Source organism: Podarcis muralis, chromosome 5, assembly GCF_964188315.1.
Source record: "Podarcis muralis chromosome 5, rPodMur119.hap1.1, whole genome shotgun sequence".
NCBI lineage: Eukaryota > Metazoa > Chordata > Lepidosauria > Squamata > Lacertidae > Podarcis > Podarcis muralis.
The window spans coordinates 69,270,246-69,291,942 of record NC_135659.1 but is presented as its reverse complement, the minus strand read 5'-3'; the positions used below and the strand labels follow the sequence as shown (position 1 = coordinate 69,291,942).

Genomic DNA, 21,697 nt, shown 5'->3' with positions numbered 1-21,697 from the left:
CTTCCTTCACTTTGGAGAAGGGCTGATCTGATAGGATACCCTACCAAAAGAAAAGGAGGGGAGTATTATTGATTCATCTGGGTCAATTTGAACTTTGAAATGTGAGACTGCAGATGGATGCTTTCCTTGTCACGCCTTAATGCTGGCCTTGTTACACACCCTTAACTTCTAAAAATAATTCCTGAAGTGGCTCCGAAGGACTTAATGTATTTAGCGCTCAATTTCTAAAATAAAAGGACACTTAGATCTGCCCACCAGCTAGCTCCACTTCTTCGACCTGGAGGCCATTCTTCATAGTGTGTAGGCTGCTTGCCATTAGTGGTGAGATAAAAGGTGTCTGCATAGTATATATCCATCGTTTCACAGCAATAGATCCAGATTTCTGGGTCCCTAGATATTTGCTTTGTTTATGAATATGGGATTCTTAAAAACATCCTTTCAGCAATCTTCCATTATATTTCCATTACATGTTATCTATCAAATAGGGCCTATAATAGCCTGTTAGTTTCTCTTTTACATAATGGTAGTTTGCCGCACTTACGTGTTAACCACACTGTTCTAATCTGATTCAGCAACTTCTGGTGTCTGTTTCCGTTCCTCTTCAGAGATGATCTGTTGCCTGCACTTTGTGTCCCTATCAGTTGTTTGTCAGCATTTGAGTTTGACCACAGCAGTTATTTTATGCTACTTTAAAAGTAGACCAGACTTTCAGCAAGACTTTGCACGCAAGGCTTTATATATCAGAAACCTGAAAGCAGCTAGGTTGACAATAGATGTAAGATTTTAAGAGAGGCAGAGATGATTTAATGATCCTTTTGTTGCCCTTAAAATGCAGAAACATTGCCCTCACCCCTAAGTCTTCAGACACTAGAAACTGATTCTGTGGGTTTTCATGTTGCACTCAGATTGAGCAAAAGAAAAGCCAATTCCTCATTCACTGCTGATGGGATGGGTGCTTGCTTTATTTACTTGCATATGAAATAGTCCTATGCATGCTTACCCAGAAACTAAGTCCCACTGTGGTCACTGGAGCTTACTTGAAGGAAAGTGTGCATAGGATTGCAGCCTTCCTTGCTTATTAGTTGCTTTTCTAAAACAGATTACTCCAGGGTGACTTACAAAAACGAGCCCCAAAGTAACCGCAACAATACACACAGTAAAAACAAAAGCAAGCAAGTGACTTTAAAGGGCTAATAAAATAGCAATAATAATCAGTATTAAAATATTGCAATAAGAGAGCCAGTGTGGTGTAGTGGTTAAGAGCGGTAGACTCCTAATCTGGGGAACCGGGTTCGCGTCTCCGCTCCTCCACATGCAGCTGCTGGGTGACCTTGGGCCAGTCACACTTCTTTGAAGTCTCTCAGCCCCACTCACCTCACAGAGTGTTTGTTGTGGGGGAGGAAGGGAAAGGAGAATGTTAGCCGCTTTGAGACTCCTTAAAGGGAATGAAAGGCGGGATATCAAATCCAAACTCTTCTTCTTCTTCTTCTGCAAAATCTATCACCAGAGAGGCAATTAGTCTAGGGCAGGGGTCAGCAAACCTTTTCAGCAGGGGGCCAGTCCACTGTCCCTCAGACCTTGTTGGGGGCCAGACTATATTTTTTGGGGGAAATGAACGAATTCCTGTGCCCCACAAATAACCCAGAGATGCATTTTAAATAAAAGGATACATTCTACTCATGTAAAAACACGCTGATTCCCAGACCGTCCGTGGGCCAGATTTAGAAGGCGATTGGGCCGGATCCGGCCCACGGGCCTTAGTTTGCCTACCCATGGTCTGGGGATCTGCAGTGCCTCAAATATTTCTGTGCTCTTTCTGCTTCAAACTGTGCTTTGGGTTTCAAGCTGCTCTGTATAAAATGAATATCTTTGTTCCTCATTCATTATAATGGGAAATCTAAAAAAGGACTAAAAGCTTCCCCCTTTGTGGCCAAAGTGGATGAAATTTAGGGGCACTGGATCCCTTCCAGGGCGGATTGAGCCTGCCAATCTGCAGACAAAATTGCCTTGTAATTTGGGGTACAAACAAAACTGGTGCATACCCCCCCCTTCTGAATAAATTTGCTCTCTGTGACTTCCTCCAGGTAGGAGATCAGCTGCAGAATTTTGCACCAGCTGTAATTTCCAGGCTGTCTTCAAGAACAGAGCCACATAGAGTACATTACAATAATCCAGACTGCAGAGCGCCCATGATGTCTCCAACACCTCCCCATAAACCCTGGAACAGGGGTTGTTGTCTTTTTGGAAGGTAGGATAAAATGAGGGGTGACCAACAAGCCTAAATAAATACTTATTTTATTAATTGTTTAACAACCATTGGAAAAACTATATAAAATGTTACTATACAAGCACCTCGTAAGAGCCAGAATAAAGAATTAAAGGCCTAGAAAACAGAGGCCGCTACCCATTAACTACCACCCCTATATGTGTGTGTGTGTTTTATTCTGCCTTGTTTCTTGGGGCTTATTCAAAGTCAGAGGTGCATGCCGCCATATTCTGTGTGTACACCATTCTGTATTTCCTTGCTACTCCAAGCCTTGTTTCTATAGTCATAGTGGGGTCACAGCTATGGGGGATGTTTGATGAGCACTTGCACTCTCAAATTTATCAGTGCACCACTATTATTCCTGCACCGAGAATGCTGAAATAGTCCGGATCTACTGTATGTTCTGAGTCTATTCAAAATACTGGTTTTAACCATTAGAGCCCTGAATGGCATAGAACCAGTGCAGTTTAAGAAATACCTTCACCCATTTATTCCCATCTAGACTTTTCTCCAGGATGTCCTACCTAGTGCAGGAAGAAGGGGGTGTTTTAGGTTGGAATACTGCTCTCCCAAGAGCCTAAGCTATTGTGAAGACATTTCTGTTCTCCTTGTCTTTTTAATTGCCTTTTTAAGTGTCATTTCATTGTGTTGGATCTTGTATGAACATTGTCCCTGTGGGCTATCTATCTATCTATATCTATCTATCTATCTATCTGTCTATCTATCTATCTATCTATCTATCTATCATCTATCTGTCTGTCTGTCTGTCTGTGTCTATCTATCTATCATCTATCATCTATCTATCTATCATCTATCTATCTATCTATCTATCTATCTATCTATCATCTATATCTATCTATCTATCTATCTATCTATCTATCTATCTATCTATCTATCTATCATCTATCTATCTATCTATCTATCTATCTATCTATCTATCTATCATCTCTATCTATCTATCATCTATCTATCTATAATTGCTAAGATTTTATGGTTCTATTGCTTTCAACATGCTGCGAACCATGTAGAGGATGCAGCCTGGTAGGCAATATTATAAAAAGTATGACTAACTAGTAAATAGGGCAGTTTTGAGAACTCTGTGCATCCTGGTGGCCGTAACCCACCTGTATTGCAATTGGCAAACACTAATCAAGCGCTTTTATTCAGTTCCAAACATACATCTGGATGTAACCAGACATGTGTGGCTTTGTAGACACAATGTTGCAGCTGTGTTTATTAAGTCAGCCACTGGGAAAAGCTTCCTTGTTGTGATAAATGAATACTGCACATTTGGGGGAGTATTAGCATAAATCTACCTAGAGACAACTTTGGAGCAAAGGAGCCAGCGCTGAAATGTGCAAACCTTAACCTTGGGATTGCAACAAAACCACAGCGTTGTTACCTATTAAGACGGCTCCTGAGGTTTAAGGAGAAGGTTTCCTCTTGAACTGGCCGGGTTGTGAAAGCGAGAGAGGTCATTTTTCAATCTCTTGCAAATACAAATTCAAACCGTGGATACAGATTTGGATGCATGATGCAGAAATAGTTTTGCAGGATGCACAGCACTGGCCTTCAACTGGGTCATTCAGCGATTTAAAATGGGTCACCCCTGTGACATTTCCATAATTTTGTATTCCTTTAAGTGAAGGTAAGAGCTTGAGAGAGAGCAAGGAGAAGGAGGAAATAGGGAAAAGGAGGAAACAGAGAGTGAGACAGACATATATGGTAAAATACTGATGACTGTTAGACATCCTGTGTTTCAAGAAGTCTACCTTATGATCCTCCCCACCCTCTTTGTTATGAGAATTTAATTTACGTACCACACTGGCTTATCTGTGCTGTGATCACCTGAATAGTTTTGGATGCCCCCACAGGCTGTCTGGGTTAATGAGGTTGCATTCTGTTTGAGCATAGGGGGAACGAAATGACTATTCAGAGAAAGCTTTGCATTCATCAGACTTTCAGAGTTTGAACAAGCAGATAAAAAGCATTTGTGGTCCAGTTCATAATACCCACTCAGCTTTGCAAAAACAGATGTTGAGCATTCAGTTGTATGTTGCTGATTCATCTGCACAGGCTTCTCCTTTGTTATTCATTATCCATTCACTTCTTTGTTCATTCTGTGAGTGGCTCTCTTTGATTTTACATAAGTCATTGATTGGTTAGCCGGTAACCCTTGATGAATGCCGAGTAACAAATCACTAGCTGAACTGGCAAATGCTGGGCTGAAGAGCAGCAAAAATGCCAAAGTGCCTGATTCAGCAGAGGCGGCACATGGATCACAGATTTGAGCCTGGGGTTCAAATGCAAGAAATGGCAAATTCATCACAAGTATTTGTTTCAGCTCTAATCTCAACTAAGGCAGCAACCTCAGAGCCTTTCCTCTCTGTGTTGATTCACATGACATGCTGCACGGGTGGCCTCTTAAAACCAGGATCAAATGATGGCTACCGTATTTTGTGTGAGTAACTGTGTCATGTGTGGCAAATTCAGCAATGTGACCATAAATCAGAAAAAGAAGGCGTTGTGATATGATAGGTTGTTTTTTTAATAAATCACTGGAATCACAGGGAGCTGCTCATACAAACCTCCTACCATGCAATACAACCTCCATACATTCAAGGTTTAAGTAGTTACACCCACAGGAAGTTTAATAATAATAATAATAATAATAATAATAATAATAATAATAATCTTCTTTATATGCTGTCCACCTGACTGGGTTGCCCCAGCCAGTCTGGGCTGCTTCCAACAAAGTATTAAAACACAGTATTTGCATGTGCAAATCAGGTCTCAGGTAGAATAATCAGGAACAGGAGGGGAAATACAAATTTGTAGTTCTATGAATGCACTTCATGACTGACTGGAAGGTGGTTGTGGTTGTTTATGTAGCACCATCACTCTTTATGGTGCTGTACAGCAGGGTGGAGGGCACCGTAATATAAATATGCAAGATGGGCCAGTGGAAAAATGGTATCGTGCATCCAATTCTTTTAAAATATTTTTATCATGCTTTCCCCAAATAGCCCCAAATACTTCACATACCTTATCACAGTACTCCTTATAAACCTATCCTCTAGACCAGGCAACTTCAACCTTTTCAGACCCAGGACCCACTTTTAATCCAAACATGCATTTGGGACCCATTTCTTAATCCTTTACCATATTTTTGCATGGTGGTAGTGCTCCTGTCATGACCCACCTTGGATCAGGCCATGACTCACGAGTGGGTCCTAGAGGATCCTAGAGCCTTCCAGATGTTGTTGTAGCTGAGAGATAGTAGCTTGTCTAAAACCACCCCATGAATTTATAGCTGACTTCAGTTTTGAAATCAGGACCTTCAATCTCATGCTGCAAACCCCTGAGCTAAACAGACTTGGATCTTGCTGCTTCTGCCCCAGTATCATTCAGCTAGACCGGTTTGCACCAACCACAAGATTGGGTTCAGACTCTGATTTGGTGCTTCAGAAAATAGCCTGCCCCAGGCTCCATAGCCTGCCTAATTTAGCTTATGGTCCATTCAAGTCTTTGTTCTCCCCCCATTCACAATTGGGAAATCAAAAATCAGCTATCATTTTTCTCCCTTTGAAAGAAGTGGATACAATTTTCAGGCATAGTAGCTGCTCCAGAGAGAACAAAGCCTGCCAAATTACAGACAAATAACCCCAGGTGACTTTGTGCTAGGCAACTTCAAATTCTTGTTTAGAAAAGTAAACATCTACACGTTCTTTATTTTGATGCAGAATTGGATGAAATTTACAGGCAAAATCAGCCCTTCTAAGGGCATTCATACTACCAAATTTCAGAAGGACAGATTAAGTGATTTTCTCATAAGAGCAGCTGCTACAGTTGGGGGGGGGGTGTATAAAAGGAATCACTTAATCACCCCAAGCATTTTCTGAGCAATTGGTCTGAAATTGTAGACGCGAGAGAGGTGCCTCTGGGTAAGAAATCTGCCAAATTGCAGACAAATAGGTCCAGGAGCTTTTGTGCTAAGCACCTTATGCTAAGTTGATTGTGGGGAGAACTAAAATGGATTTGCTTTCTGGGTAAAATAATTCACTCTGATTACAAGCCTGACCTGTCAGTCACAACAGAGCTTTCCCTCCACCCTCTCCCCACTCGCGTGTTTTCACCGTCACCCCACCCTGGCATTATTCCATTTATAGCAAGATTAGGAGCCTTTAGTAGACAACTGTCTGCAGCATTTCTTAAAAGGTCTGGGTTGCCATGCAGCCACAAAGAGCCCCACTGACCACCGCATACAGATTCCACTTCATCTCTGACAAACCCAGAATTCTTCTGAAACACCCCAGTTTAGCTCAGGACTCAGGATTAGACCAAATCCAATGCACACTCCTATATTTAACCTCACACTGGAGGTACACTGGATGTAACTGCAGTGTATGTAGGTGCAGGAAGAAAATGTTAACAGCTTTAGGGCATATTTCTGTGACAGCCTTTCCCCCCTGAGGGGCTGGTTCCTACATATAGATAAGTGGTGGGTTGTACATTTGCAAATTGTAGCCTTTCTCTTCAAAATAGATGTCCATATGGAGCCCAGTCCTTAGGTATATTTCAAAGAGAAGAGTGGTAATTTGTACATGCAATTACCCTGCATGACTGTCATGTTCAGCATGGATTTGGCATTCAAGTATGTTTTCTGGATGGCTCTTAACATTGTTGGTGTAATTTTAAAGGGGTTAATTGTAGACTGGGGACAGCTCTACACATAACCATGGAGGAAAGAAAACTGTCCCAGCAGCAAAGGGAGAGTTATTGGTGCAGATATAACATGCACATTTGGTCACAGGGAAGACACGTGATTTCCTTCTTCTTGCATCCTGCCCCTCTGTCAACTTTGGGGCCTAGATAATCTTTAGTCTCCAGCTCACCATTTCCCATACTGCCTTTGAGTCTCTAGAATGTTTTGGCATTATTTCATTAAACCTCATTTTCTGGGTTAGATCATGATGAGAGATAATGACTTTCCCAAGGCCACCTAGTAAGTCTCATGTTGCTTTGTTCCTGACTGTCACTCATTTAAACCTAACAATTAATCCACTTTACTGTACTGGCTAGTCATTTCATTATTTCTCAGTCTCCACGAGCAGTCTGCTGTTTATTTATTGAAAGCATCATTTGTTCTTTCAGGACAAAGTCCTCACAAGACAACCTGCAACTTTTTTTTTAAATCAATTTAAACAGCAGGCACAAAATAACAACAGAGGGACAACGCAAGGCATTGACACCACCCCAAAAAAATTGTGTTTGTACTAACAGTCTATCTCAGGCATCCTCAAACATGGCCCTCTAGCTGTTTTGGGACTACAACTCCCATCATCCCTAGCTAATAGGACCAGTGGTCAGAGATGATGGGAACTATAGTCCCCAAACAGCTGGAAGGCTGAGTTTGGGGATGCCTGGTCTATCTGATCTTCCTTGGTGATGGACCAGAGGTCAGGGTCTCTCAGGCTGATGTGGAAGCCCAGGCAGATTCACATTGTAATTCTTCCAATACCCTGGTCCCAAAACTGTTTAGAGTTCTTAAAATCTAGACCAGCACTGAAGCTATGAGCTCCAAAATGAACTGGTAACCAATGTAGGATTGGTGTAATGTTGGAGCCATCTAGCCCCTACTAGCATCCTACTGGTCTCATTTTGTAATGGTTGAAGCTTCTGAACTGTCTTTAAAGGCTGCCTCACACAGAGAGCACGGATATACTTGTCTAGTCTGGTTATACATGGAGGCTGGCTTTCTGAAAGGGTGTGGGCCTCATCTACAACTCTGTACTCTTCTTGGCAAAGATAGTCCTTGTAGATTGTGGCATGTGGCAAGAATGTCAATTGGTCTGTGTTTGGGAATGCATGAATGGCATTTCCTGCTCATTGTGCTTACTCCTACACCAGTGGTTTTGCCTGTTTATCTTGATGCAATGCCCACAGCTACATTGACCAATTCTTTCCAAATATGCCAGTAAAACCATTGCAGCAGCAGGTGTGCAGCTATGTATGCCTATTTTTCAGAATAACAGATGGGGGGTTTAAAACTTTTAATATATATTTCTGTTAATATGTATGTAACTCCCTGTAAAAATGACTTTTAGAGAACTACAAATCCAGCTGTACAGGCTTTGGAGGAGTTATTTGTTTTGTTTAACCAGAACCTCTTACAGTATTGTTGTTCCTGAAGAAGGCACACAGCATTGCCGGCTTAGTCACTTCATAATTTTCTGCTGAAGCCGGCACTTTGCGTTTCGATCACCAGAGAAGGTTCTGGCAGATGCAGATTCCTGTGCAGGTGCATGGCCATCGAAAGAGCATAATATATGATACAATGAAATGTAGCCACGTAGCCTAGTTTATGGCTTTCCCACTGCATGTATGTATACCTGCACACAAGAACAGACACCATGAGCTAATGCCTTTAACAGCTCTCCAAACCATATTAATCTCTTCATGCTGCATGTTTGCCAAAGACTCTGCTGAGCCTTTCCCATTTCCAGGGTCTGAAACAGTGAAGCAGGGAGGTCTCTTTCCATTATCTCATTGTGGAGCCTACAGAGCCTAATCCAAGCACATTAAGAAGGCACCTGCTATATGTTCAAACAGAGGAAACATACACTGCTTATGTTCCCTTTACAGGCTTTGAGAAAACTCTTGTGGGCCGGATGCTGTGGTTAAGCCTTATGGCAGCTGTGGAGACATAAGCAAATGACTCAGTGGCTGTTCAGCCTGAGAGTTAACAAATGGTTATCTGCTGTCCTCCTTCCTGTTACTTTGTCCGGATTGGCTTCTCTTCTGCTTGTGGGGCCTCAGCTAGGGTTGCCATGTTTCAAAAAGTAAAAACCAGGGCACCCTGAAAGTTGCTGAGCTTTTATTTTACCTCAAAATATGTTATTCTTTGGTTTACTTGCCAAAGATCCAGGACAAACTGCCACCTTCTGAAAATTACCCCCAGATGTCACTACTTGCACCTTTGAAATCCCAATAATGTCTGGAAAATCCCAGATTTATGGCAGCCCTACCTCAGCACTCTTGACCGTGTCATGCTGGCACAACTGAGAACAAAACTAGCTAGCAGCCCCTGGACCTGCCCTAGGAAATGAGGATCTTCAGTTCCTATTTATTGAAAACAAGAAGATGATTCAATCTATTTCCACTTCTTACCAATGAAAGGGACCAGTTTCACCTGTGACAGCATAATGGCTGAGTATGACTTGCCAGAGGTGGGCTGCTGAGTTGGAAGCAGAACCAAGGATCTAAAAAGCAGTGGCTCCTGACTCCTTGGAACCAAGAAGACAAAAACTTTAAGAAAGAATGGGAAAGTTTTATCGTTTATGTAGGAGACCACTGTAAGCAGATGAAAGCATTGGCAGGATTTTAACAACACTTGTAATGTAGCAACCACTACGGATAATATGGACAGATACAAAATGTTGATTATGAAATAATATGCAGTTGAAAACGTTGACAATAAGACCCATGGAGGGGATGTGGGGAAGTCCAGAGATTCAGAGAAATCTCTACATGTGGATATTCATTTGGTATTGTTATAATTCTATGTTTGTAAAAACAAATAAAAATTAGTTTCAAAAATGAGAGAGAGAAAAGCAGTGGCTCCACAAACAAGGCTTCAAATGCTTCATTTATGTGCACAGTCCATTCAGTACAGGTATTTGACGTGGGCAGCCTGTAGCAATGCCATAGCTCTACTGATGCAAGCCATAGAACATAGCTTCAAGGGCAGGGCAACAGCAAAAGTCTGTCGCAGGTACTGGCTTAAGACTTTTCTGCACAACTGTGGAGTGTGTTTGCCTCTCCCTCCCCACTATGGAACTTCTCAGCTATTTGCCATGAACTGCTCTGAGGTCTTCCTTTAAGGGTGTGTTTTTGATAAAGGGGCATGGCATTTCTAGCACCGTGTCTGCTACACTTTTTACATGACAAAATACTATTCTTCCTTCTGCTCAGCCAATGCTACCTTTAAACACAGACACATGTGCACTGGTTTGATGAGCAACAAAGCAATCTGCTCCTCCCACACTTCTCTGTCATTCCAAGAACCTTTAGAGTTTATTATTATAATGTCTTTCCTGACCATACACTGTCCCTGCTGTGCAAAGCCAGCTCACTGAATCCTGCTTTCAAAATAAAAAATTGTGAACAGCAGGAAAGCAATCCACCCCATCTGCTATATATAGGAGCAAAACATTCGTTTGTTAATTAGCTGTATTTCTCTATTATCTTCCATCCAGTGCACTCAAAACAGTGGTTTACAATCTAACAGATACAATTCAAAAAGGGGAGAAGAGGCAAATATACAGAATAAGACACCAACTCTGACATAATGCTACATAAAACCCACTTAAAGATGAATTGGCATGGTCAGTATGGGAGACGATTCTGAGAGAGGAGGAGTCAAAAGGCAATTGGTCCTACCCAGCCTGATGGCAGTGAGTGGGGGTCGCTGTTTCACTTCTCTGGCTGATGTAGCCTGGAGGAATGGCTGCAGGTGGGCAGTTGCCATACTATAGCAGCACATCATTCTACTGGCATTGGATCAGGGCTTAGGGAAGTATTCTCAAGTATTGAGAATGTGACCCTTACATTGCCACAGCTGTATATTCAGCATATCTTCTGCATCACACTCATCTGGATGCAGTCGTCTAAGGCACTAGAAGCCCAAAGGGTTTTCTTTTGGTTTTTGTGATCCCAAATGCCACTGGAGGTGCTTATAAAAATGGTTGAAAAATACATTGCAAGGTTTGTTGGCAGTGAGCATCGGCACTGGAGAGCTGTCCAACACCAGAGCCTCCTGAAAGGCAGGGAACAACCCTAGGGAAAGAGGTGCTGCTCTTACTGTAGGGATGGACTTTGGTGACAACTGCATTCCTTTGACTTGACATCCTACTTAACAGCCAGCTGGTAGCACTTAGAAAGCCTCCTTTGCCATTCCTGGGATATGCAGATAGGTCTATGTGTCCCAGCTGAGGCTTGCTGCAGATAGGATTCTTCATTCTTAGTTCAATCACTCTATCTATTCTTCTGTCTTTAGCACATGCTACCATGCTTCTTCTGTGGCCTCAGCCCTACCCTTACACAGACTGCTTTCTCCATTTCTCCCTTAGAGCGAGAACAATACGTGTGACTTCAGCCTTGTTTTCATCCTTTAATTTCCTCGCACATGACCTTGGTCATCCATTGGCATGTTTATAATGGCAAGTCTGCTGCAAATTGGGAAGTAGAGGCTGCAAACAAGGAACTGAAAATGTGTGTCCTTGTAAGAGAGGCCAGACATTTAAAAATAAATCAGTTGGAAAGCCAGAAGTATGATATAACTGGCTGCTGTTGCCATTGCTAGAGTTGTTGCTAACACACTTTAACCTACAGAAAGGTAGAATCCCCTCCTTTTTTTCATGTGTGGTTACATGTGTAGTGGATATGTTACTCAGGTGAAACTAGACTTGATGTTAAACATGTCTTTGAATTTCATGCTTGGGATTCCCAACCTCTTTCTAAAACTGACAGCAGCCACAGAGGGCCTGCACTCTGGATCAGGAATGCAGCAGCACAGGGAAAGGGGAGGATTAATCCTTCCCCCATAGTGCATTCCTATTGAAATCCATGTCTGTGCCACAGACACACTTTGCTGCAAATAGCTGTGTTGATTTACACGCAGAGCCAGAGAAACAGAAGTTGGTGGGTAAATGCATTTTTTGGCATATCACACCAAAAGCACTGTGGGTTCACAGAGGGAGAGTAGTTGGTGTCCTGTCATCATGCTAGGAGCCTGTAGTACAGGGGATTAGTACAGGCGATTACTTACTCCTGCTGGGCATTGCTGGCATAATCTGAATGCAACTTGCCACTACTTGCAACCCGACCAAGAATCACTTCATTGGCTTCTGCTTCTGTACAGGTTTGGGCCAATGGGAACCCAAGAGTGGATTTTGGGGGAGTTTTCCAGCAGGGATACTTGCCATAAAGGGCCTCCCGTAGTCTCACCAAGTTTGTTCCTTTTGTTTGGCTTCCTGGAGGCTCCCTCAGGGCTCAGAATTCAAGAGCTTCTTTAAAAATAAGTGCCCAGACCTTAAGGAGGCAAACAAACTTTCCATTATATTCCGTTCTTCCTCTGTAAAGAGATCAGAGTTCTGTTGGCATCTGTTTGTCTCAAAATAATGGAGTGTGCCTCCAGGGATGAAGTCAAACTTCTGTGTTCGCAAGCTAGGGCAGTGTGCATGGAGGTCCTGGCTGGCCCAGATGACAAGATCCCCCTCTCAGCCTCACTGATATGGTTCAAAGGAAAGCGGAGCCAGATAATTTTTTGATTACTTTTCTGCATTAAAATGTGCATTCTGTCCTTGACCTCATTTGTATTGTTTTATTTTGAAATCTCTTAGATAATATTTTAGTTTCCTGTTAATTATGTTGCTTTGAATGTATACTTCATATTTGACTTTCTGCTGTGATGTTTTATTCTGGATTGTTTTAATTGATGTTTTAATGTAGGTTGCAAACCGCTTTGAGATTTCCCCCCTTAAAAATATAAAGCGGTATGGAAATGGAAATAATAATAATAAATAATTTTGCACTAGTAGCAGCTTCCAGACGTTCTTCCAGGGCAGTCCTAAAATAGAGTGAACGGGCCAGGCATACACATTTTAATAACTTGCCTATTTTAAAATAGAAGCCTTTCCCCAACCTCTCACCGCCCAACGTTTAATAGCAACATTTTTAGCTGCAACAAAAACTGGAAGGACAAGTGAAAAGCAATGGAATATTTATTGTCCCAACGCGTAAGAAAAGAAGCATTAGCCCATCTAAGTGCTGAATCTCAGTTCCTCCGAATTTTCCCTACGAAGCACCGGTAGGGGTCCGAATCCGAAACGCCTTGGATCTATAAATGTCTCTTCTGCTTTTCGTGGAACACCTTGCCAGCTGAAGCACTCCGGAGAACTCGAAAGCTTGTTCACTACTCTGTGCCATTTTGTGGTCCTTTGGGTCGCTCCTAATAAAGGCATTGGCTAACAATGGATTTGGGAGTTTTTTTGCCTTAAGAAATCCCCCAGATAAAAAGCACCGTGCTTTGCTTCCGCGTAACGCAGGGGGAAACCACAGCGCGGCTGTGAAACCACCAGCAGCAGCTCAATAGGTGCAGCCTCCGGGCACTCTCGCGGGTTTCTTCCCTTCCTCACACACAGTCAGCCAGGCTGCCTGGAGTGACGCCGAAGGCACGTAGGGATGCTGCGGCGCGGGCACCGAGCGCACCGAGGTGAGGCTGGCTGGCGCGCCCATTCCTACAACCACAATCCAGGTTTTCCACGCAACCTCCGCTTTCCTTCTAATTTCTTCCCTTTCCCAGCGCCGCCAGCTTCCTTAGGGAGGGATCCGGGATCGGGAAAGGAGAGAAGGGGCAGGGGGTGGAATCTAGGCGCCAGAGCCACGTGGCGCTGGAGGGACGGGGAGGGGGTTGTTCACCGCCCACTCCACCACCGTTGATGTTTCAAAGTTCAACTGAACGGTGGGTCAGGAGAGACAGGAGGCGAGTCCTTTCCTGCTCTTCTGAATCTGGAAAGTCGGATCTTCTGGTCTGGGCAGGCAGCTCCAGCAGCCCCTTTTCGGCTCCCGGTGGGAGGCTATGAGGACTTGGTGTTGTTGGTGTGTTTTGTTTTCTTTGTTTTTTGCACGGTGGTGGCAAGAGGCGCAGCAAGGTTTGTTGTTGTTGTTGTTTTTACCAGAAAGGGAAAATCAGGATTACAGGGCAAAAAATTGATAGCACTGATGTTGTGTGGACACTGTGAAAAAAGTCCATGCAGAAGGAGCACTCATCCCATAATAAACACCCACCAGGAAGCACCATTTATTGACATAATGGGCTCGTTCTGTTCTTAACTCTTGAGCTGAGGCTCCACCTGGTGTTTCAGTACTTTGTTACGCATTTCTGCCAGTCCCTGTAGTCCCAAGGCATGCACAGCTTATACTGAACACGTCTGCTGGACTAAGAGGTGAGGGACCTGTGTTTCTTCTGGACGTTGCTGCTCCCATCATCCCTGAGCATTGATTCGGCTGCCTGGGGCTGATGGAACCCAACAATATCTGGAGGATCACAGGCTCACCACCCCTGCCTTAACTGAAACCTACATATTTCCCTCCCGCAAAACATCGGTTTTGTTGGATTCAGTCCACATGCACCCCTCACAGTCATGGTATCTTGCTTCTGCCCTTCCATTCAGCCATCAATTTCTTCTGTTTAATCTCCGATTTACCTAGGGCCTCCTCTGGTAACTGAGATGGAGAATCTGAAGGTGTAATCTCAATAAATAGATACAAGGCCAGGCTTTAGTCAAGAGGGTTAAGTGCGTAATGGGATCACTGATGAGTAGCTAAGACCAATAAGAGAGGAGAGCTGAGCTATCAGGGGGAGCTCCCGTGTTTGTTTGCTGAGTTGTGATAATAATAGCTCTGCCAGGCCTTTCCTGGTCCCATCTTCCTTCTATCTCCTTTTAATAGTGCAGCCAAGAGAGAAAGGCTGTGTGAGCCTGTGTGGTTATACCCTTTGGTAGCTTCTGTACAGATGGATTTGGATAGTGTTGAGCTGAATCACAGAGTGGGGATTAGGAGGGATCTGATGTTAAGAAGGATGAAAACAGTACTTACATTGATACTATTGAGAGGTGATGGCACTAGGGCTAATGCCTCTCCTCTGGGCACCCAGGTGACATGCATGCAGTTACTCCATTGTGCTGAACAGGGTTTCACTTGATTTATAAAGGGGTACCCGCTGAAAGATGATTCCACCTTTCCCATCTGAGCTCTTGCCTAGTTGTGCCATTATATCTTTGTGCTTCCTGTGCCAATTTTTTTTTTAATCACCGAGGCAAAGCATACTTAGTATTCTGATTAAATTATACAAAGCAAATAAATGTGCATGTGTTTACTAACTACTTCACATAATTGTTTAATTAATTAAAACATAATTGTTTGAACAAACCTCTAGCTTTTAATTATTATATTGTGTTTTATTGTAAGGGCAGTGATGGTGGAGGCAACAAATGAGATCAAGCCAAGCTCCCATGTAAATGTGATGAAACCAAGCTCCTATATAGAGTCATGAGCTGTACAGTCCCTCACTTGCACCGCTTAACCCCTGCCACCCAACACATTCTCACGTTCCTCAAGCATTTTGCCTTTACTGTGGCCATGTTCAAGGGGCAACAGAGAAGCTGGAGGGTAGCATTTGGCCACTAGGCCTGAGAACATAAAAACGCAAGAGGAGCTAGCTGGATCAGGCCAATGACCCACTTTATCCTGCAGCCTGTTCTCACATTGGCCGGCTAGATGCATGTGGGAGGCCTGTGCATTGGATATAAGCACAACTGCACTCTGCCCACCTGCAGGGACCTCTGTCCCTGAATTGACGGAACTTCAAGAAAGTCAGTGTGTTCTCAACCACACGTCCAACTGCAGATCTCTCTCAATGCCAAAGTGCACCTCTGGGATGCTGCCACACCACTCTCCTAGAATATTAAGCCTTTGAGGGACTCCTGTTCTTCTAATACTCCTTATCTCTAGTTTACCCCAGAATTTGGAATTGCCTGCCCTGGGTTAACAAGGATGGGGCTGGTGTTGGGGTGCTTTTTTACTTTTTCTATGTAAACCTCATTAGACTCCATGCAGAATATGTTGACGTCCCTTTCCCATTCCTCATTCTTGAGGACAGATTCCTTTAAACGTAAGAAGAGCCCTGTTGGATCAGGCCCAATGCCCCTCTAGTCCAGCATCCTGTTCTCCTCACAATTGCCAACCAGATGCCTATGGAAGTCTGTAAGCAGGACCTGGGTGCAACATCACTTTCCCACTTGCATTTCTCAGCAAGCATTCAGAGGCGTTCTGCCTCCAGCAGCAGAGACAGAGCATCACCATTGTGGCTAGTGACCACTGATAGACACATCCTCCTTGGATTTATCTAAGCATCTTTTAAAGCCATCCTCTCTTCCAATCTGGTTATTTCTCTTTTGCTCAGAGAACATTGCCTAATATCAGCTTCTGGCCCATTGGAAGCCTTCAGAGCTGCGTTGCCAAGCAACAGGTTTGCTTCCTGCCCCATTGTGTGAAGATCATCATACATGTATTCGATCCTTTCAGGCATTTGGTCCTTTCAGCGATGAATCCAGAGCTTCTTTAAAAATAAAGCAGCTGGATTTTTTGCTTAGAATCGAGGAGTGCTTTTCTAGCAGGTCACCTCTGAGTCTCTCACCTTTTTAATATAAAGCTCTGGCTGCTTCAACAGCCTCTGCGGAGGATTCTCAAAGCTTCTGATGACACACTATGACAAAGCTAGCTTCAATTTTAAGCGTCAGCATTACTGGGAGAACAGCACCTTCTTTGTTTTAGGCCAGTATGCACTCCCACTGAGCTCTGTCTTTCTCTGCACACTGATCACACAATTGCCCATTCCCTCCTGTGCAGAAGATCTTTAAAAACAAACTGGATCATTGTCACCAGCATCCTAGTCCTTCAATTCAGAGGACGGGGTTCTTAGCTGTGGGAGGGAGCTGTTGCCAGGATGATCCCAGTAGACCCAGCCTGCAGTGTTTTCAGTTAGGCTGAGTAAGGGGGGGGGGGAGTTGTTACCTGACACCCCCACAGCAAGGCAGGCTGTAAAAACACTAGAAAACATGTAGTCTGGAAGTTAGGTACATAGGAATGTGACTCAGAACCTTGCTCCACCTAGCACAGTGTCATTTACAATGACAGTTGTCTTTTCCAGCCCTACCTGGAGATGCCAGGAATTGAGCCCATGACCTTCTGTATGCAAGGCAGATGCTCTACCACTGAGCTACAACCTTCCTCTGTAGCTGAGAGGGGATGAAGCAGCAGAACCCCTGAATATAATGAAAGAGTTTGCACTGGCTGCCAGTTTGTTTCTGGGCTCAGTTTTGTTGTTAAAACCCTAAGCAACTTGGAACCAGGGCAGGGACCGGGACCTTGTGTCCCTCCAAGTGTTGTTGGACTATAACTCCCCTGATCTGAAGAGTCACATGTTCTCCATTCCTGGACTAGGATACTTGAAGGGTGGTCTTTTCAATTAATTTTTTTCTAAAGGGTGGCTTTTCTCTGCAGGAATGTCCCTGACAGAAAACTTAACTGAAGGCCCATTTCTAGGTACCTCTGCCTCCTGAAGCCTTCTCAGCGATGGTGAAATAATGGAGTTTTCTTTCTCTAAACGCATACACCATGTTGACCTCAGTGTGATCTTTCAGTTGCCATGTGAAGTCCGTCCTGTTCATTCTGACTTGTAGTTATCTTGAGCTGATGGATGGGGTAAATTGCACAATTATGACGGGTCTAAGAACGACTTTTGTAAGTGAGGCATGACTCAGAAGCCAGCTGGTGAATAACATTCCTTTCCCTCTCACTTCCAATTTGCTAATATATTGGTTTCAGCTCATCCCTTTCCATGATTGTCATTGCTGCACGAGGAAATGAGCAAGGAGACCAGACCATTTTCTGTTTGTAGGATTTGCCTGTGCTCCTTCCCTGCCTCCCTTAGGCATCTCATGAACATGGAATTTGTGAGAGTCATGATCTTGTGAAATCCAGAGCCAGAGTTAATGTACATATGACCAGCAGCTTGATTGTACTGCAGTAATTGAGGGGGGGGATTTAGGCTTATAAATCCTGAACTCAGTTTGGTCCCTGGGGTGCTGCCTTGAAGAGTGATGAGTCTGTGGGTTGTTCACTTGGCTATTAAAGTTGCTGCCCAGACTCTGGTTCAATTGGAAGATTGTTTTCCTCCCCAAGTACCTTTCTCTGTTGATCATGCCCATGTTTGTAGAAAAAAGTTTTATGTCAGTTGTGTAACAGCAACTCCCTCTTGGTTATTCATTCTTCCTGGTGTGAGCAGGCTAGAGAGGGAGGTGGCTGCTTTGCACACATGGCTCACGTTCAGTGACTCTAGTCCAAGCCAGATCCTCATCTGGTTACACCAGGGAAATTGCATCAGTACTCATGGCGTTACTCCAGCCTGTTACTGTAGTTGCTTTATCCAAGAGTTGGATCGGAGCGGTACTTGATCCCCTGCCAAGGTTTGGGCTCTTGGCCTGAATGTGAAGCTAATATTAATGTGCTGGGGGCTGAAAGGCAGAGGAGAGTTTTGACACATCATTTCTCCTCTGCATGTGTGTGGCTTTCATAAATGCTATTTGTTTGCTCCTAACCTCAGAGAGGTGTTTCCCCACCCCCTAAAAGCCAGGCACAAATCCTGGAAAAGCTTGAAGACTTGCTTGGGATTAGGGTCACTCCAAAGACTGTTTTCGATGCCTGAGTGCCTCTTCTGCCCTCTTCTTAAAAGGTGACGCTGGAAGGAGTTAACAGGAGAGAGCCAGCCATTCCTACTCTTTTGCACCAAAAAGATGTAGGCCAAACAGATTTTTAAATGCAAGTCTCTGTGAGCCAGCACTATGGGAGTGTTGGGTTTGATGGCATGAGAACCGAGTTTAAAGCTCACTCAGTCATGAAGCTTCCTGGGTGGCCTTGGCCAAAGCACTCCCACCCTAACATGCCCCACAGGGGAGAAGACTGCCATATACTGTAACCCAAGTGGAGGCAATGTGTAGATCTAGATCTACAGGTATAAGAAGAACCCTGCTGGATCAGACAAATACCTGGGTTGTTTGTGGTAGATTAGCAAGGACTTCTGACTCACAATTGTTTTACAAAGCAGCAACTACATGATCCCCTCTCCCTACCCTAAGTTATATTGCAGAAATGAAGGAAGCTTGGATTTGGGTGCCGAAGGACTGTGAGCTCCATTCAGTTCTGGAAATGAAAACCACTGGCTGGCTCCAGAATTCCTTAACATTAAGTCTATGTCATTTGTACAAGTTTCTGATCAATGGATATATTGAGGTTCTAGGGGGAAAAGATACAGCAAGCCAAGTCCACCTAGCTCTGCACTACAACCCCCCCCCCCCACAGATATTTTTTTTTAAGGGCTTGTTCTTCCAATCCTGGGATCAGTCCTTCCTATTTTTGAGCTATACTTTCACACATCTTGTCACCACTGGTTTGCCTTCATGCTTCCTCTCCTGAGATAACATGATCTAAAATTAGACCAGAGAAGTTTCCTTATCACTGTTTGCATACAACTAATTCAGGTTCATCCAACACTTCAACATTTTGATAGCAAGATAAGTACAACACAAATGGGCAACTTCAACCAGGAGGGTGTACAGGATTTTTTTTTTTAATTGACTGACTTTGTCAGCTGAAACAAATCCTTTGTGTGGCCAGCCTTTAATGTAGTGGATGTACACATTGTGTTAGTGCATATGGAATGATGTAAGCACATTTCATGGCTGAGCTTCTGCTTAGACACTCCATCGGTATCTGATCCTTTCCCCAGATCCTTTCAGTTCTGGATTAGCTTCTTAATCCCTTTTTCCCTCCTTGACCTGGGTTCTATGAATGTTTTAGAGTTTTCACCTAGCCTCCAAGAAACCATCCCCTAGGCCCTGGCCATTTAAAAATTTTAATTTTAGTTATTTAATTTTATTTTTTTCTTTGTCACATTCCTTCCATGGACTTTCCTTCTGGGTCTGCCATGCTCCATCTTGGACTTTTATCCCTTTCCTTGCACTCCTAAGTCCTGGATGCTCTGTTGCATTCGCTGGTCTGTGACAGGATACAAAAGCTCCGAACTCCATTCACAGAATTAGCGGTTGCTGTGGTAATGGCAGCTGAATCTCATTCTAAGGTTTGCAGTCCCCTTGGGAAAGGGATTAGAAGCAGCACAAGCTCCTTGGCACCTGTCCATCTGGCAAGGCCTGAAGCCGGACCAGCTCCTAATAATTGGCAGAGTAGCTAAGTGGGCCAGAGAAGCACAACACATTTGTCAGCTGCAGAGAGAAAGAAAGAGAGAGAGAGGAAGAGAGGAAGGTTATTGCTGACTTAGCAGCCCTAAGCCATTTCTGAGCACAGCCACAGAAGACAGCACAGAAACCACTTCCTTCTGATGTTTGTTTAATTGTATTTAGATTGGCAAATTGCTGTACAGTATTCTGGGGATTCAGGGTGGATAATATCACAGGCATAGATGACTGAGGGTATTTGGTGATAGTGCTGTTGAACTTGGAAGGCACCTTATTTCCTTCTACAATGTCACAAAATTATTTCATGGGGACAGTCCTTCACTCTGCACCGAGCCACTGCTCAGTAAAGCTAACAGACATTCCCTCCATTGATATTTAGGCTATGCACACACCATACATTTAGAGCATGCCCTCCCCACCCTGAATCACGGGAACTGTAGCTAACCCTGTAGTTTCTGGCACCCTTAACAAGCAACAGTTCCCTAGGATTATTTGGGAGGAAATGTGCTTTAATAGTATGATGTGCTTGCAGTCTAAGGCACCTTTTCCACTGGCCCAGGGGGTCACCTGTTCCTGCTGGCCAAACGTTGCAAAGTGTCTGCAGGGACTCTGTGTTCTTTGGATTTTGCACTTTGCCAATCTGGTGACACAGGTAACACACCAGACAGCAAGGATGGAGGATGGAGGATGAGTGCCTGTCTTCAAGCCAGCAGGGTTGTGCTTCAAGAATCTAGAGTTTGGATTTGTCCACACCTTTGTCTGCCCCACTGCTTTCCTCTAGGGAAACCTATGGTTTACTGCTGAATCAAACCACATGACAATTGCTTTTTCCATGGATTGACATTTGGTCTGATTCAGTGACAAATATTGTGTTGTCCAGGGGAAAACTGAGAGGGGGAAGCACAGCTACTCAGGCCTGTGCCTAAAAAGCACAGGACAAGTGGAAAAGTGGACATAGCCCTTAGTCACAAAGGGGTGGAGTCGGAGAGAGCCAGAGCTTTAAAAAGCTCTCAGCCTTTGTTGGAGCGAGTTGCTTATAAAACTATCAGTGGTCCTGTACTCCAACCTTTTATGCAGGGTCCAGCATTGGACAGCCATAGAACAAAAAATCTGCCTATTACTTTGAACCCCCCAAACTGCTTGCTGTGCCCTGGACCAGTGGTGTGTTATCAGTGGACTAGGGGGACTAGGCTAGGCAAGTCCCCTAAATGTTCCTAGTAAATTAGAGTGTTAAAGTATTAAAGTCTGGCGCCTCCTTCCCAAAGCCTGGGAAGCTTCTGCCCAGCTTAGGGTGGGAGGTGTGTTGCTCAGCACATGATGTCAGGATGCCATGTGCATGACGCCCCCCCCCCATTGCCCTCACAATATCATTCATTAGACAAATGGAATACAGATCCTATGCCTAAGGCAATGTTAGCTTTTGAAAAGAGAACTCTTTTCTTGGAAAGTGCTTCCACATCAAGACAGTGCTTCTCCCTAGTCTGAGGTAAAACTGTTGAATATCTCCTCATTATAAATAACCTTCAATCAGTACAGTTAACCTGCATTACAAATA

General features: G+C 43.9%; 1 protein-coding gene across 8 annotated transcripts in view; it reads left to right on the top strand.

The window, feature by feature from the left end:
* NAV1 (neuron navigator 1) overlaps positions 1-21,697 on the top strand; it is a 257,934-nt gene that overhangs the window by 21,512 nt on the left and 214,725 nt on the right. The window contains exon 1 of one of the 8 annotated variants that reach the window (XM_077929102.1): positions 13,525-13,541. The exons of the other annotated variants lie outside the window; for them this stretch is intronic. The gene's annotated coding sequence lies outside the window, so the exon portion shown is untranslated. Of the gene's footprint in view, positions 1-13,524; positions 13,542-21,697 lie in introns of those variants that run through there. 8 annotated transcript variants of the gene reach the window in all.